The sequence below is a fragment of the Erinaceus europaeus genome, chromosome 13 (genome assembly GCF_950295315.1).
Source record: "Erinaceus europaeus chromosome 13, mEriEur2.1, whole genome shotgun sequence".
NCBI classification, from domain to species: Eukaryota; Metazoa; Chordata; class Mammalia; order Eulipotyphla; family Erinaceidae; genus Erinaceus; species Erinaceus europaeus.
In genome coordinates, this window is record NC_080174.1 from 88,760,771 (window position 1) to 88,776,406 (window position 15,636).

A 15,636-nucleotide genomic window follows, 5' to 3' on the forward strand; every position below is an offset into this window, starting at 1 on the left:
CTGAGACCCAGTGACAAACCTGGTAGCAAAATAATAAAAGTCGTAGTGGTAGTGGTACTAAAATAACATAAACTAAAAATACATTTTTCTCTCTTAGTCAAGGGAAAGGCATTTTCTTCGTGCTTTTCATCATTCTTCACATTTTATAGATCAGGAAAGTGATGATATAGGTGATTGTTCTGATTTCTAAGGGTTCGACCAAAGAGGACAGTGCTTCAGCCATGGCTCTCCACTTCGTCCTTTAGAAATGAGTTTGTGGTAGGTGACTGGATGCTTCATGGAGATGTCAAAAGACAAGAGATATTCCCATGTATTAGTAACATCATAATAAAATAAAACCAAGTTTTATCGAAGCAATAACCAACAGTGTTCCAGCTAACTTTTATTTAACTGTGGTGAGTTTTGAATGTCTCTTCTTTCTTTTTCTTCTTTGCAAATTAGTGAAACAGTGCCTGACTTCTGGTGTTTTCCACATTTATACCAGTTAATATATATACAAAGTTTCCTGGTGACAGATGTTTCATGTGCCAGTGGGATTGGGGTTCAGAGCCCTCTGGACATCTTCCCCTAACATTTCTCCTTGTCTGGGAGTATGGATCAAAAGTTTTTTTTAAGGTGGGAGTTCTGTCTTCTATAACTGCTTCTCCACTGGCCATGAATGTTGGTAGGCCAATTCATACCCCTAGCCTATTTATAGGGTAGGAGACTCACATGTTTAATTTATTCCTTTTTTCCCCCACCTGCTATGAGTTCTTTTTGAAAGTTTCTATTTGATGAATGTATTTGCATAAATTCCGGTTTTCTGGGTTGTTTTTTTTTTTTTTTTTGTCTTTTTGGAGTGCAGTATAAGGGTATATAGGCTAGTATAAGTAAAAGAAGTACACTATATTCCAAGCAATTATTGTGTGTGTGTGTTATAGCACTCACTATAGTATTTTGAGCAGTTTTATTATAAAAGGTAAGAACTAGGAAATTGGGGGTTGGGTGGTAGCCATACCAGGTGAAGTGCACATGGCAAGAAGCGCAAGGACTGGCATAAGGATCCTGGTTCAAGCCCCTGGCTCCCCACCTTCAGGGGATTTGCTTCACAGCTGTGTAGCAGGTCTGCAGGTGTCTATCTTTCTCTCCCCCTCTCTGTCTGCCCCTCTTCTCTTGATTTCTCTCTGTCCTATCCAACAATAATGACAGCAATGACAACAATGATAATAACAACAACAATAAATAACAAGGGCAACAAAACAGGGAAAAAACTAGGAGATCACTCATATTTGTACTTCTTTCTTGGCAGAATAAAAGTTAAAAGTTGAATTCCAATCTGAATGGTACCTAGTAGTCTGCAATGCAGCACCCCCCCCCCCGATACATTTAAGATAATCTGTGCAGACAAAGAGAGATTACAGTACTAGGTAGAAATGAATGAGCACATTCTGCAGAGACAGGGATTCTTACTGCTTGTTATTCTATGATTCCACAAAGAGAGAAATTGATGGACTGAAGCACAGAATTTTTCTCTCCATCATCTGCAGAGTACTCTCAACTTCAGCAGACATCACCTGCTGTCCACATTATTTGATCTTTACTTTGAAAAACCTTCATTAAGGGGACTGGTGGTAGTTCACTTAGACACACACACACACACACACACACACACACACACACACACACACACACACACACACACACACTCTACCATGCTCTGGGATTCAGGTTCAAGTCCCTAGTGTCTCCACCTTTGGAGGCAGGAGCTACTTTACAAGATGTGAAACAATGCTGCAGGTGTCTGTTTTTCTTTCCTTCTCTATCCCTCATTTATTTCTCAATTTCTCTTTATTTCTACCAAAAAAAAAAAAAAGGATAAGGAGAATGAGAAGAGGAGGAATAGGAGAAGGAGAAGGAGAAGGAAGGAGGAGGAAGAAGGAGGAAGAAGGAGAAGAAGAAGAAGGAGGAGAAGAATGGGAAGAAGAAGAAGGAAGGAAGGAAGGAAGGAAGGAAGGAAGGAAGGAAGGAAGGAAGGAAGGAAGGGAGGGAGGGAGGGAGGGAGGGAGGGAGGAAGGAAGGAAGGGTGAGAGGGAGGGAGTTGCAAACAATCATAGGCAATTTTTAGGTATCCCACCTTTTTTAATTACTGGAGGGGCAAGCATTGGGGAAAGAGATTTGAAACTAAACGTACATGTGAATGTACAGTCACTCACATCCTTTTTCCCCCCTCTTTGATGGCCAACACTAGAACTAGAGTATAAAGGCACTTTAGAAAATGGGGGGGGAGAATCATCTTAACTGGAGAATAATTTCTAAAATGATTTACTGTAAAAACATCACAAATTTTCTGAATATTTTTTCTGTATACTATGGCCCTGACCAGATTTAACTGTGTTCATAATGTTCCTCCTTTCATGGTTCTTTCAGAAGAATCTTACTTTTTTATTTCTTTTAAAAATATTGTATTTGTTTTTGAGGAAACCCACCTCTACGAGACTACAAATATTTTAGAAGTACACTTTCATACCTCTTTTAAAACATATTTTCATTTATTTATTATTGCATAGAGACAGAGAAATTGAGAGGGGAGAGGAAGATAGTGAGGGAAAGAAACTGAGAAACACCTGCAGCCCTACTTCCCGACTCGTGAAGCTTTCCTCCTGCAGGTGGAGACCAGGGGCTTGAACCTGGGTCCTTGTACACTGTAGTGTGTGTGCTTAACCAGGTGCAACACCACCTGGCCCCTCAAACTTCTTCAGAATGTGTTACTACATCATTCTCACCACCAGGATATCAATTTTCCTCCGCCAAAATTGTTTTTTTTTTTTATCCCTTCTCCCTGTCAGTCTAGCCTCCCCCAAATTCCTATGGTAACTTTAATTCTGCGATCCAAGTCCAAAAAAATTTTTTTTTTCACTTGACTTGGCTCTTGTCCTTCTGTTGTTTCCTTGCCACCTGTGGCTGAGGTCATTTTGTATTTCCCCTTTATGTAAGTACTTTAGGATTTCTGCAGGGCTCATTTGGTAAGAATGAATTCCTGTGTTTGTCTGAAAAGCTTTGCATCACTTCTTCAAACTAGTATAATAATCTAGCTTAAGAGCATATTCTTCTTAGGCAGAGATCTTTCTCATTCAGATTTTTTAATATATCCTGCCAGTCCTTTCTGGCTTGTATTGTTTCTATTGTTAATCAGTTGATGGTCCTATGAAAATGCCTTTATGGGGGAGGGGGGGCTCTGCTTTTCTCTTGCTGCTTTGAAAATTATCTTTGATCTCCCCTTTTTAATTAATATGTGCATCTGTGAACTTGGGGCTCGATTCATTTTATTTGGGATTTTTGAGACCTTCCTGAATCTGAGGGCTCTGTATCTTGTCTCAGTTTGAAGAAAATTCTCAGCTAAGAATTTTCTGTACCTTTCTACTTTCTCCTTATGATGTGAACGTTTTTCCTCTTGATGTTGTACCATAACTTTTTGATATTAACATTCATTTAATTTAGTTATTGTTTTTCTGGTTTTCTTTTTCTTTATCTTTTTTTTTTTTTTTTGGATGGTATCCTTCAACTTATCCTCCAGCTCATGGCTTGATCTTTTACTATTATATTCCTGTCGGTGAACCCTTCTATAGATCTTTTCTATTTAGCTCAACTGCACTTATTCTTTATCTCTGATTTCTGTTATGACCTCTCTCAACCTTTCCCTGAAGTTATCGATGCTTTCTTTGAGTGTCCTTTTCATTGCACTGGGAATCCTTAGGACCATCATTTTAATGTTCTTTTTAGGATGTTCCAGTGGCTCTGCTGAATTTGAGTTTTCTTTCTACTGTTGGGCCGATGGTGCAGGTAATTTCAGTGGTCAGAAAAGTGGTGCCACTCTTCTCTCTACTGCTTTGCTGTCCCATCTGAAGATGTAAAAGATTGGGTGGCTGATTTCAAAACTCCTCTCCATTGCTCAACAGATCGAAAGTCCATACCTTTAAGTTTTCAATTCTGACAGCCATTTGTTGAGTAGAAGAACTTTTATTTCCCCTGGAAAAGGTGTTCATTTTTGATGTTCCCCCACATGGTGTGCGTGTGTGTGTGTGTGTGTGTGTGTGTGTGTGTGTGTGTGTGTGTGTTGGAATGTCTGTTTCTATGCCTGCTTTTCCATATTTTTCCATGGTTTAACTGTTGATGTCATTAGTAGGGACACACAACCCTCTCTATTCAGTTATCTTGAATTAAAAAATGATCTTAGGTTATAACAATAATATTTTTATTTTGTCCTCAGTCTTAAACTTTAGAACAGTGGATGCATTTCAACACTGAAAATATTTAAGTCTGGCTACCATTTTACTCACAGGAAGTTGACTAGCATTCTGCTTGTTTTCTGCCGACATCTGATAATTTGCAAGAAAATTTCTTTTGTTTAATATGTTATATTTTACAGTACGTACGTACTTAGGTGTATCTTTGTTGATAAATTTTGTGATTATTTATATAGATATGGTTTTTTGTGTTTGTTTCTAGAAACACAGTAAACCCTCTCAATATTATATCTACCTCATTATCTGTTGTCAATTCCTTTATGTACATATATTTTAATTATGAAAGGGAGTCTTTGCTACCTAATTTCTCTAAATTCTTATTTACTTTAGTTTGCTTACTACCTATGGTGTGATTTTTTTTTTTCAGAATAACACTATCTTTTTTGTTATTTTACTTGATAGGAATGAGAGAATGGCTAGAGGAGAGAGAAAGAGACCTACAGCTCTGTTCCCCCACTCACGATGCTTCCCTCCCCCTCAAGTAGAGACCAAGAGCTTGAACCCTGGGCCTTGAGCACTCTACCCAGTACACTACTGGCCAGAATAATATTATAATATACTAATTTTCATTTTGCTTGTTTTATTATTTAATCTTTTTATTCATGTTTGATATATTGTGCTAATTTTTATTAGTTTATTTTCCAATTTTACATGAAGTAATCAGCTAGCTAGTTTCAGAACATGCAAACGTACACACACACACACATTCTTTTTAGAGCATGTTTTTATAAAAGCATTTTATTATATAAATTATATATAATAAAAAATATATAACATATATATATGTTGTGGGATTTTTGATGCTATTGTGTAGCTATACTCAAGATTCTGTAATTATTTTGTTCTGTCTTAATTTTGGTTCTCCGATGCATTCCCCCATCCCCTAGTACACCCACAGGATAGAAGGAATAGACATGAAAGGATTTTTCCCCCTTTAAGAATGTCATTCTCAGAAATGTCACAATAGTTTTCTTGCTGCCCATAGATTAGAATACATTTATGTGCTCACAACTATTGGGACCTGGATAAAAAACTATTTAGGAAAGAACTAAACCCATGATTTGCTTTAGAAACCATTGTTGAGTCAATAAGACTAAGAACATCACTCTCTCAAGCTAAACTAGATATTTGTTTTTAGAGAATTGGAACAGCTAGTACATCAACCCGTGGAGTCTCCCACATTGCTTGGGTTTCTTAGTCACCAATAAGTAGAGAGGTTCATTTTCCCCCTTCTTTTTCCTAATGAATGTGCTCATAGTACCTGGTGTCCTTGTAAACTAGCTATGGCTGGTGGGATTAAGTATGATGCCTAAGAATAGTGTTGAAAAGCTTTTAACATAAAGTGAAAACAGTCCCATATTTAAAATCTCAAGGTCATGTGTCTCATAGGAATGGTATTAAAAAAGAGTGACAGGAGTCGGGCGGTGGTGCAGTGGGTTAAGCGCACGTGGCGCAAAGCGCAGGGACTGGCGTAAGGATCCCGGTTCGAGCCCCCGGCTCCCCACCTGCAGGGGAGTCGCTTCACCGGCGGTGAAGCAGGTCTGCAGGTGTCTATCTTTCTCTCCCCCTCTCTGTCTTCCCCTTCTCTCTCCATTTCTCTCTGTCCTATCCAACAACAAAGCAACATCAACTAACCGCAACGAGTCTGCAACAACTAGGGCAACAAAAAGGGGGAAAAATGGCCTCCAGGAGCGGTGGATTCATGGTGCAGGCACCTAGCCCAGCAATAACCCTGGAGGAAAAAAAAAAAAAAGAGTGACAAGTTCTTTTGTAGAGTCTGTACAAACACTTATTTCTCTCACTCTATCAAGAACAGTGACTAGAAATAGTAACCAGAAGGATGACCAACACACACATCTATCATCCTTTCCTAGTAGTGAAAGGGACACTTCTTGTGAGCTCTAACTTAGTATTAGAGCTTTTTACCCCATTCTATAAAAGTCTACTATAAGAAAAATAGTTCAAGACTTCAAAGAACCTTACACATTACAGGGTTTTATTATTCCATCATATAACCACTTGGATTTATTATAAAAATGATTTAATCTTTTGAAAAAAAAATCCCATGCATTTAAGAGAGAAATAAACAGCCATAAACTTCACAGAAAATTTGCTATAGAAAGACTGAAGCAGATTGTATTTATTCAAAGACAAAAATAGAGGCTGGTGCAGTGGCGCACTGGTTGAGCATATTAGTCATGGTGTGCAAGGACCCAGGTTTGAGCCCCCAGTCCCCACCTGCAGGGGGAAAGCTTTACAAGTAGCGAAGCAGGGTTACAGGTCTCTCTCTCCCTCTCTCTCTCTCTCTCTCTCGCTCTCTTTTTCTATATCTATCTATCTGTCTGTCTGTCTGTCTCTATCTCTATCTCCATCTCCCCTACCCTCTCAATTTATGACTGTTTCTATCCAATAGATAATAAAATTTTTAAAAATAATGGAGTTATAAAAATTGACAAATTTTTTTCTTGGGCACTAGTACATAGCTTTGTCATCTGAATCCACAACTATTTGGTAAGTATCCAGCTATTAACTAGCTACATTTTTGTTTATAAATCCACTGAATCTTGTGGCCATGCAGTGGCACACCTGGTGGAGCGCACATATAACAGTGTGCATGGACCCAGGATCAAGTCCCTGGTCCCCACCTGCAAGGGGAAAACTTCACAAGTGGTGAAGCAGAGCTGCAGGTGTCTGTCTCTCTCCTTCTCTATTTCCCCCTCCTCTCTCAATTTCTCTGTGTCTCTAATAATAAAGATAGTAAAAAAAAAAAGTTAAATCCAATTGATTCCTTATTTATTTATTTATAAAATGGAAACATTGACAAGACCATAGGACAAGAGGGGTATATTTCCACACATTGCCCACGCCTAGAGCTCCTTATCCCATCCCATCCCTTGATATCTTCCCTATTCTTTATCCTCTGGGAGTTATGAACCCAGGATCATTGTGGGGTGCAGAAGGTGGAAGGTCTGGCTTCTGTAATTACTTCCCCACTGAAGATGGGCCAATTTGGCACGTCGAACCGTAGTCCAAGCCTGTCTCTCTTTCCCTAGTGGAGCAAGGATCTGCAGAGGCAGGGCTCCAGGACACATGGTGGGGTCCTCTGCCCAAGGAAGTCAGGTTGGCATCCTGCTAGCATCTGGAACCTGGTAACCAAGATTCCCAGGTTGAAAGCAGCTTCCTTGCAGCTCACACCTTGCAGGTGTTGTCTCCACCCCCTAACTCTCAATGATTCATTAACTAAGATATTTCTGACTACAGATGAGATGACTTTGTCTGATATGAAAATTTTTACAAAACGTAATACCTAGTCCCGTTTTGCAGATTAGTTCAATACACTTTAATGACTTGCTATTTTTTTAACATTTGTGAAATATGTGTCTCATATGATAAATATTAGGCTGTAAGAGAAAATAATTTAAACATGAATACTGCCCTCATGGGTCTTAACTTCCGGATGAAAATGAACTTTATTGTCTTGATTGTTGGTAAGTGTAAATTGGAATAAAAATGCCATTTAGTATCTGACCCATTGATGACAGCTCACAGTTTTTTTCAGACACATACAGCCTCTGATTTGACACAGTAGGCCTGACAGTGGCTTCCTGTCGCTAATTTCTGTCCCCTGTTGACTTTCTCAATCTTCCACCTCCTCTGTAGCCAATTTCTCAGCATTTAGTTCTCCCTATTGCAAAATTTTTAAATATTGGTTTGCTTGTGATCACACCGTGAGGCAGCAGGGGATGAGAGAGAATATGCTCTAGAGAACACAAAAGAGTGTATTTGAGGCTGGAGAAGTAGCTTCATGCATCAAAGCACAGGACTTGAATGACAGAGGACCCACATTCATCCCTGGTACAACAAACCATATGCCAGGCTGAAAGGTGCTCTAACCTCTACCATTCATCAAGACCTAGATATAGGAGAGAGAGAGAGCGAGAGAGAGAGAGAGAGAGAGGAGAGAGAGAGGAGAGAGGAGAGAAGAGAGAGGAGAGAGAGAAAGGAGGGGGGGGAGGAGGAGGATGAGGAGGAGGAGGAGGAGAAGGAGGAGGAGAAGAAGGAGGAGGAGGAGGAGGAAGGAAGGAAGGAAGGAAGGACATTCAGAAGTAGAAACAGTTGTGGGTGTGTCTTAGAAAGGAAGCAAAGGCAGGACCAAAGGAAAAAAATGGGCAAATATATATAAATATAGGTAGTTATAGAAGTAATAGTCATCTGTGACCTTGGGAGAACTAATGTAGTTTCCAGTGGAGGGAATGGGGACACAGAACTCTGGTGGTGGGAACAGCATGGAATTATACCCCTGTTGTCTCATACTTTTGTAAAGTCACTAGTAAAGAGGAAAAAAATAAATATTTTAAATAAAGAATATATTTGAGAGATAATATATAATAAATATGAGAGACAGTATATAGGTTGTTGTTTATATATGTGGGTTACAGAGACCCACCAAAAAGTATTGAGCAAATATTACTACTATTTTGATAAAATGATAGTGTACTAACAAAGATTTATGTGTGGTCATCTTCCATTATGTTGTTTTTTTATTATCACAGAAGCACACAGGTTCTCTAATCTCCTTCTCATTTTCTGTGTTCTTCAAACCCTATTTCCATCCTTTTTAGTCATGATGTTATACGAGTAATTTATCTCTGTGTCCCAGGCTACTCAGCTGTAAATGGAGGTAATAACATACTTAGAATGTCAGGTACCACATGAGCAGTCCAAATGGTCAATCATTACCATTAGAATGTTTTTACTATTATTCCCTGAGCTCTGAATGCTGCTTTTCCCAAGAACTGAGAAATGGCCCACCTGCTTTGCTTCATCCAGAGTCTGGCTGTACTTTTAGTCTGTGGATGAATGAAAGTGGATACTGGAATAATTGACTTCAGAGTTTGAAGGGTCTGGATGACATGCAAAAAAATGTATTAAGTACTCCAAGTCTGAGAAACCATCAGGCAGCTGAGAGAGACAGATCCATCTCTTTGTAAAATGTTTGCTTAGAAAATGGTCCTAGAGTCTCAGCATTCTTGAAACATTTTTGGAAAAAAAGAAAAAAAATCCTAAAACTTAAACCTGATGTATATATTATTTGTTACACAAGAATACATTAATTCAGATACATGATAGGTATTAAGTAAATACCCATTGTGGGTTGCTTGGGAGGTCTTTTTGTTTAATACACACGTGCCTGCAGGTTTTCTATTCTATTTGTGTTTCTAACCAAACATTGTCAGTTAAATTTCAATGTACAGTTATAATCAGACCACCATTTTAATTCATTCTGTTTAAGTGTACTCTGTTCAGATTGCTGGCTACTCTGACAATAGTTGACAACATACCACAGGCATCATTGCTTCCTCACATTCAGTGGCTCACCTAGTCCAGAGGGTATATTTCTGCACATTTTTCACTCTATTATAGCTGCCACAGAGAGGTGTACTGTTCTCTAGAAGGTGATGACAAGTATATATTGTTAGTTTCAGAGTTATGGACAGACATGTCTCCATTCATGGAAATAAGTGACAAATGTCAATGCTTTCTAATAATGTGATAAGTAGAAAAGCCATCTGCATATAACTAAAATTTAGCATAAAGTTGAGAGAAAGAACTAATACATTTTGATTTTCCATCTTGGGGCCGGGAGGTGGGTCCTTGGGTAGAGCACACCTGTTACAGTGCCCAAGACACCAATTCAGTCCCCAATTTGCAGGGTCCAAAATTGCAAAGGGAAAGCTTCATGAGAAAAAAAAAAAGCGGTGCTACAGGTGCCCCCTCTATTTCTCTCTCTCTCTCCCTCCCTCCCTTTCTCTCCTTTATTTGTTCATTGATGAGAAAGATACAAAGAGAGAGAAAGAGCCAGATATCATTCTGGTACATGAGCTACCAGAAATCGAGCTCAAGACCCCCTGCTTGAGAGTCCACTGCTTTATCTGCTGTGCCACCTCCTGGACCACTTTTTCTTTCTCTCTCTTCCCCCCCTTCTCTCTCAGCTTTTCTCAATCTCTACCCCCCAAAAAAGAAAAACCTTTTTAATCTGATTTATGTTGTTCATGCAGTTTTAAATGTTGCATCTATTTAAAGAAATAAAAAAAAAGCTAACAGTGTTTTCTAAAATAAGTTTAACCAGTTTACAAAATGAGCTATGATAATGATTTTGAAATGAAAGCATTACATTTCAAAAACAAAAGCACTTGTAACATCCTTTATATTTGGTGCCGGGTGGTGGTGCACCTGCTTGAGTGCACATGTTACGTTACTTAGGGACCCGGGTTTGAGCCTCTGATCCCCACCTACAGGGAGATATCTTTGTGAGTGATGAGGCAAAGCTGCAGCTGTCTCTGTCTCTCCCTCTCTATATCCAATTTCTTCGTGATTTCTGGTTGTCTCTATCCAATAAATAAATAAAGATAATAAAATTATATATATAATAAAATATATAAATTCAAAAAGATAATACAATTATATATAATGTCATTCCATATATATATATATATATATATATATATATATATCCTTTATATTTGTGAACCCTTTTTTGGTTATAATGGAATGTCGAAAATACCATTTATCAATTCAAAAATTATTATAAGAATTATTATAACAATTATTATTATAAGAATTATTATAAAAATTATAAGAATTATTTTAAAATGTCATGGGGGTGTGGGGAGGAGAGGGAAGGGAAATAGGTGGGCTTGGCTTTGAGCAACTAACTGAGAACACATGTTACAATGAAAAGGTACCCAGTTCAAGATCCTGGTCTCATCTGCATTGGTAGATTTCATGAACAGTGAAATAGGGCTGCAGGTATATCTTTTTCTCTCACCCTTTCTATCTCCCCCCTTTTGTTTCTCTCTGTACCTACCAAAAGTAAATGAATAAATGAAATATTTAAAAAAAATAAAATGTTGTGTCTGGTACAACTTAACTATATTACTTGAAAGTGAAAAGTACAGTAAAAAATTAATAAAATTATACTAAAAGAACTTTCATTTATCCCAGAAATAGTATAAAGGGACCGGGTGTGGCGCACCTGGTTGAGCACACTTGTTACAATGTGCAAGGACCCAGGTTCGAGCCCCCAGTCCCCGCCTGCAGGGGGAAAGCTTCACAAGTTGTGAAGCAGGGCTATAGGTGTCTGTCTCTCTCCCTCTCAATCTCCCTCTGAACTTCTGGCTTTCATTATCCAATAAATAAAAAAGATAATATAAAAAGGTTTATTGACGATTTGAAAAGATGAGGGCCAGGCGTTGGCGCACCTGGTTAAGTGCACACATTACAGTGTGCAAGGACCTGGGTTCAAGCCCCTGCTTCCCACCTGCAGGGGGGAGGCTTCACGAGTGAAGCAGGGCTGCAGATGTCTCTCTGTCTCTCTCCCTCTCTATCTCCTCTTCCCTTGTCAATTTCTGGATGTCTCTATCCAATAATAAACCAATAAAATCTTCTTAAAAAGTTAAAAAGATGTGGAAATTTTAAATTTATGTCAGTGGTTTGATTAGCTTCATTTCTTGTTTTAGCCTATCTCTTTTACTTTACTAGTAAAAATGTATATATGAAATTTAAAGAATGCTTTTTAGGTAAAACAACAAAAAGTGAACTGCTGCTGTCTTTATTTATAACTTAAGCCAATCCAGGATGGTAAAAAGATATATCACAGTTGTGCTTATTTGCGTGTATTATTTCATTTCAATTTTATCAGTGACGTGTTGAGTTATATAATTATATATGCTTCTGGAGTAGATTCCTCCAAGAGCAATATCACCTGTATTATTATCTCCACCAAACTGATTGTCTTCATTCACCATAAATTGGCCTCCTTGGACTAGTTTTCCTTCTCTTCCACCCATCTTGACCTCTGGATTTGGTTTTATTTTGTGTATTGCTATGCTTTGTCTTCCGTTTTGCGTAAAATTTTGAAATATGTCTTTCTCTACATGACTTATTTCATATATCATGATCTCCCCAAGGTCCAGTCAATGTTGTAACAAATGCCAATACTTCATATTACTTGTGTATTTTCCTGAGATAGATACAGAGAGAGAGACACAGAGACAGAAGAGACCAGAATAGTCCGCGAGTCTGGCTTACGGTGATGTTGCCCCTAGTTGTTTTCTTGTCTTGTCTGTTTAGCAGAGTTTAGCTCTGCCTTATAGTGGGTGGGGGCTGTGCAGACATGAAAGTCTTCTTGCATAACCATTGTGTTTTCTCTCTCTCCCTGGTTATTCAACTTAAATTAACCCTTGTTACGGTTGTTGCAGGATTATAGTGAACGTAATGTTAAGATGGCTTAGCTATTGACGCTATGTGATGAAGCAAAATATTGGTTATTACAACAGAGAATCTGGTTTTCCAAGTTTAAAAAGTCCTTTTTGAACCCTCGCCCAATGTGCCTTTTTTATGCATTATTGGCCCGTTCTTTAGGAGATGAAAACTGTCATGAGTGTACGGAGAGATTGCATATATTATTTTCTGCAAACAAGTGAGAAAGAAGTTAAGACAAGTCAATAATGTAGATGGAAACTGGCCTGCCACCTACTTTCCATTAATATATGATGAGTTGCTCTAATAATATAAATAGGCTCTATTTCTCAGAAATTGAATTAATTAAAAATGTGTGTTGTATTATAAGTTATCAGAAGTTGGCCAGTATTTCAAATACATCAGTTTTGACTCATGTACTTTGTTGCTATTCATCAAGACTAAGGTTTTATTCTGACATGGTGCTATATTCGTATCTCAGAGTTCCGTGGTCGGCTCTCGCCCGGAGTAAGGCATATTGAGAAGCTGTGAATTTTCTCATATTTTAGTGATATTTTTGTTCCATATATATATATTTAATTGAGCTAAGTAAGGAGTTTAAAAATCTTATATCAATGTTTCTAGTCATTACTAGAAGACATTTGAATAAGTTATAAGTCACACTTAACTGTTAGTAATATAGTTTTCCCAAACCTGACTTAAATTAGCTTAGTTTTTGTTGTTGTTGTTGTTTGTTTGTTTTGTTTTGTTTTTCTACCTGAGCACTGCTCAGCCCTGGCTTATGATGGTACCAGGCATTGAACCTGGGACTTTGGAACCTCAGGCATGAGAACCTCTTTTCATAACCATTACGCTATCTGGCCCCAGTGCAGTGTTTTTATTCTGTACTTATCTCTACTGTAAATATTAGGATATGACTTGTATAGTAGCTCCATGGGAATCTCAGCTTCTTGTTGCCTACACAAGCATGGAGCTTTTGTCCTGGTCACTTCATGCCTGGACATTCAGTAGGTCTATCTTCAAATCAATGCTATAATTAGTGGGAAGAGAAAGAGCAGAGGGAAGAAACATAGAGAGAAGACAATGGAATTTATACCCCTTACAGAACTTTTTCAGAAGTATTTTAAAAATGTTACCTAATGATATTATTTGGCAAGGAAAAGACTGAATGTCCATTAACATCTTAAAACTTGGGGCAGAACTTACAATATAATAAAAGTAACGGGCTTTTTAATTCACTAGGTAATTTGCCATTCACTATGGCCTCTATTTTATGGGAAACTATTTTTAATACCAGAAAAATCTGCTTAATGGAAACCTCAAGATGGTCTATTATTTTCTTTTCCTTTGTGTGAGCATTCACAATCCAAAACTTGGGAACCACTGGTCTAGAAAAAAGAACAGAGGGAAAGAGAGACAGCAAATATCAAGAGGACCCATTAGACACCTACGTATAGGATAGTGCATCTCTTTTCAACATTGTAATGATTCCCTAATGAGAAACTAACAAAATTGTTCCTGCATGGCATCTGAGAGAGGGACATTTAAGTTATTTAGGATAGAGCAGTCCGAGGTCAGTTCAGAATGGATTTTTAATGAAGCCGTCTACTTGTGACTTAAGCTTTTTAACAAGATTCTCCAGGTAACTCAATTTATCTGGTAGTACAAATATGCCCCTCAATAGATAATATAATTTTCAAAGAGTTTAGATCTGAATGATTGAGTAAATCCAGATAAATGCCTCTGAGGCTAATGATGGTAGAGATAATAACCTTAGTGACATTATAATGGAAAGTGTTAGGAAATAACTCCAAGGTCAGAAAGAACACTCCTCAAAGTAGGTCTGCTTTGCCATGTGTGTCACCCGCATTCAAACTAGAGCCCCACCATCCTGGGGGGAAGCGTTAGTGCTATGGTATCCAGCCTTCTCAGGAGAAGGGGCTGGAATGGGAAGCTAACTGTTGTAAAGCCAGAAGACTTTCATGGCTTTAACTCATCTGGGGATGCATTTGTTTTGCCACCTGTGAAACCTTAGTTTAAGCTCTTGCACAAGCTGGGAGGGCTAGTTCTGTGGTGTTTCTCTATCTCTCATCTTTTACTCTCTGAAATAAAAAGAATGAAAAATCCCAGAAGTGATGAAATCACAATTGTGTTGTATTTAGCCATTACCAAAAAAAAAGGGGGGGGAGGGGGAAGGAGACATTATATTATAATCTTTGATTACATTATAGTTAATCAAAATAATGGAAAGGGAAGAAAAAATAGAAATAACTGTAATGAAATCACAATAACTGCTAAATTCTACAGTTAAATCAAGATTCCATGTTAAATTCCTAAATTGTGATTTTGTATAGAGAGAGTTTTTGGCTCATAACCCAAACTCAACTGGCCTTATTTCTCACAAGTCCTGTGTATGACTATCAACAGGCATTTTTGAAACATTATCACTCTACAACTAACATGAAAGACCAAAGGCACAAGTACTTTATAGGTGTAATGACTTGTTTATAACATTATGATGACTTGATTAAAGCAAGTGTTTTGTTGACATGCTGATTCAATAATCACTTAGAAGATCATAACATAGGGGAACACTTCCACACCAAGCCTGCCACCAAATAGCTGTGGCTCTGCCCCCCACACCCACTCGGTGGTAACTATTACAGTTCTCCTAATGTCCTAGAAATAGTTTTTTTGCAAGTTCATGTGTTTCCATGTCCTAGATTCCAAATGTGAGCTCAACGATTCTACAGTTGTGCTGTACTTAGTTCACTAAGTATAATCACCTCCAGTTCTATCCATTTTGTCCCAAATGGCACATAATTATCTCTTTAAATTGCAGACTAGATTCCATGGGGTATATGCCACAAAGTTTCATTATCCAGTCATTTATTGATGGGTATTGACATTGTCTCTACTTTGGGGGCAATTGTGAATAAAGCAGCGATGAGCATAGGGGTGTATATGTCCGTTTGGAAACAGAGTTGGCAGTCAGCTGAGGTAAAGAACAAACACCTCATCACAGACCCCTGCAAGCATCAACCCGGCTTTGACCTAGCACGTTATGATTGGGCCCTCCTCAATCGCTATC

The 15,636-nt window shown here is 38.2% G+C and overlaps 1 protein-coding gene across 2 annotated transcripts in view; it reads left to right on the top strand.

The window, feature by feature from the left end:
- The window catches only part of LRRC7 (leucine rich repeat containing 7), a 583,417-nt gene that overhangs the window by 82,090 nt on the left and 485,691 nt on the right, over positions 1-15,636 (top strand). The gene's annotated exons all lie outside the window — the stretch shown is intronic.